We start from the raw sequence: 10,000 nt of genomic DNA, 5'->3' as shown, positions 1-10,000 counted from the left end.
ACCCAAAATTATTGTATAGGACAATTAATTGGGTAAAAACCCCCTTATTTTTTCTTACTTGTCGGTTTTGGTGTTTGACTCTTTTTAAATGTGAATAAAAAATTTGAATTTCCTCTTTAAATCTTTTTTAAAAATTTTTTAACAGAAAATGTGTCAAAAACCGGGAGAATTTGGGTAACAGATTCAAAACCCTTTTTTAACCAGACAAGGAGAACGCTTTTGGGGTCTGCTGACTTCCCAGAATAAACCAGGTATTCGTAACAAAAGGAGTAAAAAAAAACAAACTGAAAAAATGTGTTGTATTTTCTGAAACATTTTTCTTACACAAAAATCTTCTTTTTCCCAAAGAAATTTAATAAATTCTGCATTGAGACACATAATAAAATCAGTCTTCACATTATCTAATAGAGTTGAGCAATATCTGTGCTTGGATTGAATGAAAATCCTCATTGGTTATCTGACTGTGTCTGCGTTCTGTGATAGGTGCTGTGCCGCGTCCTCCCCGACACACATACACATGTCAATCATTTGACTGGATAAGGGGTTACTCATGCAACAGGAAGCAGTTTGTGAAATTGTGTGACGCTTGTTCATCATGTTTGAACATTCCTTGTGGCGTCCCCCAGGGGTCAGTGCTGGGCCCTAAACTTTTTATACTAAATGTTATTAATATTGGGGGGTTTCCCAAAGGGTTTTAAAATGATTTTTTTTTGCTTTATGAAACAAAATTATTTTTGGGCTGGAAATGACTTTCAAAATGTAAAACAAGTGATCAGTCTGAATGAATAAAAATTTAAAAACATGGTTGGACAGGGGGAAATTTGAGTGATTGAAGGATTTCAGACCTTTTAAAATACATCGGGGACCTACCAATTCAAATGGTTAATTTCCAAAAAAAATGGAAAAATTTGCAAATTTTCTTGGGGCAAAAAACCCCCCCGGGGGAAACACCTTTTTCCCCTTTTAGGCCCCGTATCCCCTTACTTTTCCCCTTTCTCCTTTTAAAATCCCCAGAAAAGCCCCTTTTTCCAAAAACCGTTGGGGGGAAATTCATAGAAAAACCCAAAAACTCATGAAGAGTCAGTTTTGGATTATGATCCCCAACAGGCAACATTTAAAAGGCGCGAATCAGTTAGTTGAAGAAAACCAAATTCAAAAGGGGCAAAAAAACTGTAAAATTTTTAGAAATGACACCGGGATGGCTTTTGGGGGGAAATTTATTTGACTGGATAAGGGGGTTATTATCCAACAGGGAAACAGTTTGTTGGGAAAATTTTGTTTTAGCTTGTTGATGCTTAAAAAATTTTGCTTGAGACCCCATAATTTAAAAATTTGTCTTCACATTTTTTGACACAGTCGGGGTTTAACTATTTTGCTTTTTTGTTTCCCTACTTTCTCAAGGGGGCCAGAACTGAAAAAATTCTGACAGAAGGGCAATTATGAGTGTGATTTCCCCTTTTCCCAAAAATCCCGTATGTTTTTTAATTGAGTTGAGCCGGATAAACGGCTTTAAACGGGGGATCCCCCAGGATCGAGCACTTTTTGCCCAGGGAGAATATTATACGAGTAATACGGGGTCAATATCTGTGTTGGGGTTTAATGAAAATCCTCATTTTGGGTTTTCTGAAATGTGTCTGAATTCTGGAAGGGGAATGCGCCAGCCCCTCCCCGACCACAATTTCACATGTGTTGATGGCAACCCTCCCCTTTTTCCCCACACTCAACACCTGGTGTGGGTAGGGAAAAAAAAAAAAATAATAATAATAATAACTTAATTAAATTTGGGAAAAGCATGTGTTTTAACATTTTTGTAAAAAATTGTTCTGTAAATAGTTTGTTTTTCCTTTTTAAAGTCAAAAACCCCAAATTTTTGATACTGGTTTTAAAACCCGCCCTTTTTAACAAAACTTTTTCCCCCCTTCCCGGTTTTTAAAAGCTGCTCGAGTACAGAAATTTAAAATGCAGATAATGCTTTACTCGCTCACCCTAGTTTTATTAAATCTTTGTGTTTCTGTTTTCAGTTCCTCTGAAAAAAAATTGGGTGGAGGTGGAGGGAAAAGGGTCATGTGGCTACAGTGGTCTCCCCTCTCCTTACGGAGAAAAAAGGGGACAAACCCCTAGAGGTTTTTTTTTGTTTTTTCCCCTGCCCCGGAGATGCTTTCTGTCGGGCATTTTTAGTGCAAAATTGGACAGACACAGATTGTAGCTGAGGTGAAGGGGGAAAAAAAGGGGGTGAGTGGGCAGAAAGATTTACTGTGTGTTTAAAGGGGGTGAATTAGAAAAAAGTAAACACAGTTGGGGGCTTCCTGCATGGGGGTTCCTGTACTCATCAGGCCTCGTGAGGGGTTTTTTGATGAAAGCACTGAGCTTGGGGAGAGGCCCCTTTCCTGTTGGAGGGGGGAGTGAGCAGAGTTTCCCGATATATTTTTCTATGAGTGTAAAGGGTGTCTTCCTCCAGGGAGGGGAGCGCCCCCCAAACAGGCTGGAGTATGTCACTGAGTGGTGTCGGTGATGATGGACTGAAGGGGGTTTTTTCGCCTTTCTGTGCTCAACCCACGGGTACCAACCTTTAAGGTAGGGGCAAAGGGGCCCCAAAGTTTTTTCCAGGGAAATCTTAACTGTAGCTCAGTGTTCACCCCACCCGTACAAGCTGACGTTTTTATGCAAAAAAGATTAGATTTTCTTTTTAGTCAGTGTTTTTTAAAGAATTCGCTTTAAGTTTAAATTTGTCTTAAAAAAGTTGTGGGGAAACCCATCATTTTCAAAAGAACCCAAATTAAAATTAGTTAAAATAAAAATAATTCCTTTCTCTTTCACATTTGGAAAAATGTTCAAAGAAGGACAATAGTGGAGGAGCCCGTGTCCCGGTGAAACCCCTTTTCCCCGCCTCTTGGTGTCCTACAGTCTGGGCTTTTTTCTCCGACTGTCCTTCCTCGTTCCCAAACTCTAAGTGGTCCCGCTTTTTCCTTGGGGGTCTTTTCCCAGGGAACCCCGACACTGGGGTCAAACCCAAAGGCCCCTGTAGGTAGAGTGACAATTTTGTCTGCTTGGGGTTGTGGTGATTGTCCCAGCTTCATTTATATTTGTGTTCTTGAAATGTAAAATCAAGTTTGGGTGAGGGGCACAAGTTTTTACAGGATGTTTTAAAATGTTGAATTTTTTACAAAAAACACCCCTCAGGGCCCAAATTTCTTTTGGTGGAGGCAGGACAGGCCCTGCAAGGGCCCGGTGAGTACAAGTTGGTCAAGTTATTAGTTTACAAACACAATGTTCCTAATGATGATGAGTTTGTGTCATCATTATCACCATCAAACTGTATTTTTATAATAGCCCTTTCCCCCCCTTTCCTACGAAAAGCAACACAAAGTGGTTTTACCACACATTTAAATAACATAAAACATTACAAGAAGAAACAAAGTCAAGAAGCCCCACCCTCTCTGTATAAGGACGGGGTGCCACCACAGAGATTGGGGGGGGGGGGGTGGGCCCCACACCTAAGTGCGGAGTGTACAACCACCCGGCCAAAAGGGACCCAAAATGGGCGGACACCCCCATGGGGCAGTCAGGGAAAAAACCCCAAGCGTGGCTGACCCCTAGAGGAAATACTGGAGAACTAAAAGACTAAAATGGTTAGAAATGAAAATAAATAGATAGATAAATAAATGAATAAAAATAAATAAGTTAAAACACCCTTTACTCAGTAAAAATACGATATGAAAGTAAATAAATGAACCATGTTAAAAAAAAGCCCCATTTTAAAACACTAAGGACTTTAAAAAAAAATCAAGGTAAAAAAGAATCAGGAAAAAATTTAAAGTAATTTAAAAAAGAGTTAAAAAACAATTAAAAACATGTAACAGTTGATTTTAAAAGTTTGGGCTTGAGATCTTTTTTGAAGGGATCAAAAGTCTCTGCAGCCCGAGGTTTCCCCTGGGAGCTGTTCCACAGTCAGGACCATAATAAAATGAATGGCGCCTCCCTGTCTGTCTTAGGGTTTAAAATTGTTTATATTGTTAAAAGGGGCCGGGGCTGGGGGGAAAACCCCAGGGGTTTTTGAGGGTTTTATATGGTAAAAGTTTTTCCAGCAAGTGTGATGGCCCAATCCCTTTAGGCCCTTTTTTAAAAATTTTTAAAAAAATTTTAAGTTGGAAATTTTTTTTTGGGGGGAAACCAGAGAGCAGAGCATTACAGTAATCCAGGGTGAAAGGAGTTTAAAAACCAAGGGGGGGATCCCATGTTAGCCCGGGGAGAGAAACGGACAGACTCTGGCTATATTCTTAAGATGGTGAAAACCTTTCTTTGTTATGTTTTTGATATGTGGAATAAAACTAAATAGTCCCAAAAATCTTTTCCCGATTTTTTTTACAGTTGTGTGCCTTAAAAAACCCGGAGTTTTTTGGTAAAAATTTCTCTTTCTTTGGGATTTAGGCCAATGGGCCCAAAACCCCCTTTTTTTTGTCCTGGGTTTGAGCTGGCAAAAAAAAAAAAAAAAAAAAAAAAGGAAAAAAATTTCCCCTTTTTTCATCTGTTTTGGGTGCTTTTTCTAAGTTCAAAAAAAACATCAATCGGGCCCCCCCGTTTATCAGGGGACACAGTGATGAACAGGCCCGCGTATTATCAAAAATTTAAATATGGAAGTGGAATGCTTTTGCCTCCTTTCCCCCCGGAGAAGTTTTATAGGTTTAAAAAAAGTTGGGCCCCAGAATTTACCCCTGTGGAACCCCACACTCAATCTCATGGGTTCCTGAGGAACAGGTATCCAGTAGGGCTGGGTGTATTGATCTAAATAGTGATAGTACTGATACCAAGGGCATTATTGGTATCATATCGATACTAGTGTGCTGAGACTGATACTTTGTTACAGTTTCTCTTGTATACGTCCAGCAAAGTGCTCATCAGAGTCCATACGAACTTGTTTGTGGATGTCTTCTTTAAGGTTGGCAATTTTCTTGTTTGTTTTCCTTTTGGGGGAAATTTTGGGGGGGCAGGGTGGGGGGCGAAGTTGCGCGATGTATCCAAATTTTAGCTACTGAATGCTGATACCCCGGCCCGCTCTTTCTTTCTGTCAGCCGTTTTTTGGTGTTGATAAAAAGCAAATAAAAATGCTAATAAATTCACATTTTAAAATAGCTTTAAGGAGTTTATAAGACCTTTTTAAAAAATTTTTTTAAAAGTTGTAAAAATTTGGGGCCGGGATGAAAAAAACGGGGCGCCAACATTTTGTGCCAAACAAAAATCAATCCCAGAAGGGCCCGGGTGCCTTAAAATGAAATTAATCAGACCTTTAAGTCCCTTCTCCCTGCATATTGCACCAAAAATGGACCGGGGACTGTTGGAAAAAGGGGTTACCTTGGTTTCAAATGACAAAATGTGCATCTTCATGTTTTTAGGATCTTTTTAAAGGGGGAACCCGTGGTGTGGTGAGCCTGTACCCGGAGTTCCCCCAGTCTGTGATGTCCCCAGGGCGCCTCATGTGGAGAGTTTGTGTTCTTATGGATCGATCAGGGAGTATGGGGTTCACATCGCATTAGGAGTGCCAGGGTATTTTTTCTGTTATTTCTTAAGTCTTTGTAGTGGGTTTCCCCTTTGAAATGGTCTTCACTGGGCTTTTCTATCTTTCCCCTTTTAAGGGGCACTCTGTGCTTCTGTTGAAGAGCTTACCCTGGGTGCTATTTAAAAATTTTTTCAGTTTTTTGGGTCCAGGGTATGAAAACCATCTTCCGTAAGTCCCGTCATTTTATGTTTTTTGGTCCATTAGGGGCCAATCTTTTCGGGGGTATTAAGTGGACCACCAAACAGAACCAGGGGAATGGGTTTTTTTGTCCTTCCCACAGTACATTGGAATTAAATTAATACAAAAAGCGTTGAACAGGTTGTGCTACCACATGTAGTGTTTAAATTTTTTCACCGGTTTGCTTTCACCCCGAAGCAACAGCTATGAGCATGTCATGACCAAACCTGTCTGACTAGGGCTTTTATTTTATTCATTAAAAAAAAAAGATTTCACATTTCTGTACATTTTAAGCACTCATAGTGCAATAAAATGTGATTTTTAACAAGGGGAGCAGGTAGTTGTTAATCTTAAGAAAGCCTTTTTTCTTCTGTGTTTGTTTTGCTTTTCAACAAAGCAAAATCGTATCCGATTACTCACTAAATCGGTGGAATAATTGACTGCCCTACTGACAAAACTTTTGTATATACATTAAACCAGTATGAATTTATACACTAAACATGTGTTCAAACTTTGCCTTTGATTTATTCTCCTAGGCTATTTGAATTTTTTTTGGGATGAAATGGTCTATTGACTTTTCGTAAAATAAAAAATGGTTTAAATTTAAAAATTATCACTGATGTAAATGGTTCATTTGGGGGTGAAAGGGATTGAAAAAATTTTGAGAAGGTCTTTAAAAAGCTAATGAAAAAAAATAAACAAGTTTTCCTCTGTATGTACCCTGAGTCACTGACTCTTCACAATGTCTCTTTTAATGTGAAGAGGAACAGGTTCCCCCCTCTTCCTCCAAAAGTCATCATCTCTTTGGTTTTGGAGATGTTCAACAGTAAGTTGTTGTCTGAGCATCCTGCCATGGGTCTTTCATCCTTCATCCCTGTATACTGACTCATTGTGGTGACTATATGTCTGTGAAGGTTCTCAGTCATCCAGGTCATGGTAATCCCTAAAGGCACTGAATAAGGTCAGCTGGACTTGTAGAATTTCTTGAAGACGTTTCGCCACTCATCCAAGTAGCTTCTTCAGTTCTTGAGAGACTTGTGGGGAAGGGTTTAGGTTTAAAAAAGGAAAAATCTTTGGGGGGAAAACCCATCAAAAACTTGCTTAAACCAGGAACTGGTGCCACTATTTTATTTTTAATGGCTGGGTACTTACCTGTCATTAAGAGGGGGGGGGGCTGGGGGGTTTTCCTTTGGCTCTTACCCCAAAGAATGGTTTCTCTAACGATGCTATGTCAGTGGGGGGCCTCCCGTCTCCCAAAGGGCCTTTAATGGCGTTTTAAACCATCTTGGGGACATAAATCAAGACTGAATTGTAAATAGATGTCAGATTAAATCTCAGTCCACCTCCTTTGTTTAGAGAAGGTTTTTCCACTTTAACATAGATGGCTTCCTTTACTCCTCTCTCAAACCATCTGTCCTCTGTGGCCAGGACTTTGATGTTGGTATCTTCAAAGGAGTGTCCATGCGTTTGTGGATGGGTTGTGTTAGATCCCACAGGTACAGGTAAATCAGCTTCTCCATTTATACAGGGTTACAGCTTAATTTTTAGCAGGAAGGGGATTTCCCAAACTGAATTCAATGATAGCCCTTTCTCAAGCTGTTGGTGGGGGAACTCGCCTGGTTTGACCACCTTTTAAAACCCCGACGGGTTTCCCCGGGTTCCCCTGTCCCCCGGAAATGCCGTCAGGGAGGTTTCCCCCAGCTGTGTCCAAGGGTTGGGGTCCCTTTAGTTGTGGGGGGCTTACCCCTAATGGGGGTTTTGCACTTGGTACATGCCCGGTTATAATTAAAGGCCCAGGGAGAAAACCCTTTTGGGACATAAAATTGTTTTTTTTAATTTTGGGTTGGGAAAATGTGCCCCAAAAAGAGCTAGGGTCGGGAGGGTTTCGTTTAAAAATTGGCCCATAGTTTTACTGTCATGAGGCTATTTGGGGAACCAAAAAAAAAAGGGGAAAAAAAATTATCAACAAAAAAACTTCTGACTTTTAGAGTCAAATTTTTTTTTTGCAGGGGTTAAACCCTTTTGCAAAGCAACAGGGTCAAAAATCAATCAAAACCAAAACAGGGATTTGTCTTTAAAAGTAATCATAAATCAAAAAAATCAAAAACAATTTAAAAAAAAAAAAACAAAAAAAAAAATGAAATTTAAATACCCGTCAAAAACAAACCCTAATCTTTTTCATAACATAATATGAAAATATTGATAAAAAAGAATTACTTATGAGCTGGATGAATGGAGTAGGGCTATAGAAATGTCCAAATCTGTCCAAAAATTTTTTTTATGGAAGGGGAAAAAGGGCAGTGGGCCGGGCCTGGTCGATGGACCCCCCCAAAACCCGTTCTTTTACTTTCCGCAGTGGAGTTGGTGAAATTGGGGGAAATCCCTATGAACTATGTTTTTGTTTCCCTTTTGGGAAAAACCCTTAGAATACCCTTTGCAGTTGTAATCCAATAGGGCTCCCTTGACTTTCCCTACAAAGTCCAAAAAATAGAAAACCCCAAAAAGTTTTAAAGATATCCCAATTTTTCGTTACTGGGCGGTGGAATGCAGACGAACTTTTAAAGCCAAAAAAATCCCCTGCAGGGAGTTGGCTCAGTTCCCCATGCAAAAACCCGTTTCCCTGTCCAAGGTTTAAATTCCCGTAAAACACTTACTTTTTTTATTTCTCTTAAATTTTTAAAACAATTTTCTGTCTAACACAACATCAAGGCGGGCCATCCCCACCATCACCCTTTTTCCAATAAGGGGTCTTACACTCTTTTACTTTTTTAATTTTAAAACTCAGACATTTGTTATTTTCTTTATTCCCCACTTGTGTTTGGGTTGTCTTAGGCCCACTTTTTCTGTTTCCCCCTTTTTAAATCCGTGCCTGAAGCTGTATCTGTTTTACTCCCTTCTGCTTTCCCGATTTCACAAACATTAGTTACATTTCTTCAACTATTATTAAAACTTAACCCTTTTGTGTTTTGATATACACTCAATGAGAATAAATTTCAATGATTCAAAATCCCCTTTAAAAACATCAATTCATTCTTCAAAAAATTTTCAAAATTTAAGTTCTGGGTTAAACACTGTTTTCCTTAGGCTGTTGCTTTAACCGGGACTCAAAAAACTTGACAGGTTTTTTGGTTTCCCCCCAAAGTACAAGTCTGTAAAATTCCTCACCCGCACTGAACAGCATACACTACATTACTTTGTTTTTACCTGGGTGTTTTGTCTTTGGGGTGGACAACTTTCTGTCTAAGAGTATTGCTGGGTTTGAAATAAACTGGAATGCGGTGATTTTTGAAAGTTCTCCTCAGTTTCTCCGATACACCAGCCACATAGGGGATGGCAATGTTTTTTCTCCTGCTGTAGGCGTCCCCCTCATCTCGGGCCTTTTTGGGGGGACCCTTTTTTAGCCTTTGGGTTTCTTATACTTGTTTCTGTGTTTTATTAATATGATTGTCTCACATTGTTCATATGGACCATATTGGTCTAAAGTACAGTAAAGGGAAAACAGCCCGTTTAAAAGTTGTGGGTTACAGGCCTGTTGGGATCCCCCATGCTGCAAGTCAAGGCTGAGGGTATTCTAGTCCTCGTATGTCTGTTTGAATGGCATAAGGGTACATCTGATATCTGATTGTCTCGTCTCGTCTTTCCTCCTCTCTCCTCGTCTCATTTGTGTGATGACAGTCAGAGTGTGGAGTACAACCAGAAGACCATGGAGGAGGCTCTGAAGAAAGATTTAGGGAAAATTTGGAGGCTAAACTTGGGGGGGCAGAGATACTGAGGCCGCTTCAAATATCTTTCAGGGGAACCCTGTATTCCCCGTCAGCCGAGACAAGGGAAGACTACGCATGCAAATCGTGTTTCTATCTTTTCCTTGTCTTCCCTAATCAGTAATCTTATTCGAAAACCCTCTCACCAACGTTCATAAAACCCAAAAACCCCAACCTTAAAGTATTAAAAATGTTTTAACCTCAATGCATTTTCGAGCCCCAAAAACAATTTGAAAGAAGTTACAAAGATCTTAGAAAAATGCTGTATGTTTTTTGGGTGTGGGCCTTATGTAACTTGTGTGTGTAAACTCTCCTTCCCAGCTGTTTGTCTTTACTGATGGAGAGGTGGGGGGAACCCCCAAAAAGTCATTGATCTGGTAAAGAAGAATTTAGGTTCCCCCAGGTGAAAAACCCCAGAAACCCCCCACGTTTCCCCCCACTTTTTCTTCAAAGTGTTGGTGGATCTAAATCAAAATGCTTTATTGTAGGTGTTTCTCTTTTGGGAATT

At 39.8% G+C, this 10,000-nt stretch overlaps 1 long non-coding RNA gene across 1 annotated transcript in view; it reads left to right on the top strand.

Moving 5' to 3' along the window:
• Positions 1-199: 199 nt before the first annotated feature.
• The window catches only part of LOC125013988, a 28,705-nt gene continuing 18,904 nt past the window's right edge, over positions 200-10,000 (top strand). Inside the window, exon 1 of the long non-coding RNA XR_007113424.1 lies at positions 200-251. This is a non-coding gene — a long non-coding RNA (uncharacterized LOC125013988). The remainder of the gene's footprint in view (positions 252-10,000) is intronic.

Source organism: Mugil cephalus, chromosome 9 (genome assembly GCF_022458985.1).
Source record: "Mugil cephalus isolate CIBA_MC_2020 chromosome 9, CIBA_Mcephalus_1.1, whole genome shotgun sequence".
Lineage (NCBI taxonomy): Eukaryota > Metazoa > Chordata > Actinopteri > Mugiliformes > Mugilidae > Mugil > Mugil cephalus.
This window is presented reverse-complemented; position numbering and strand designations above follow the sequence as displayed.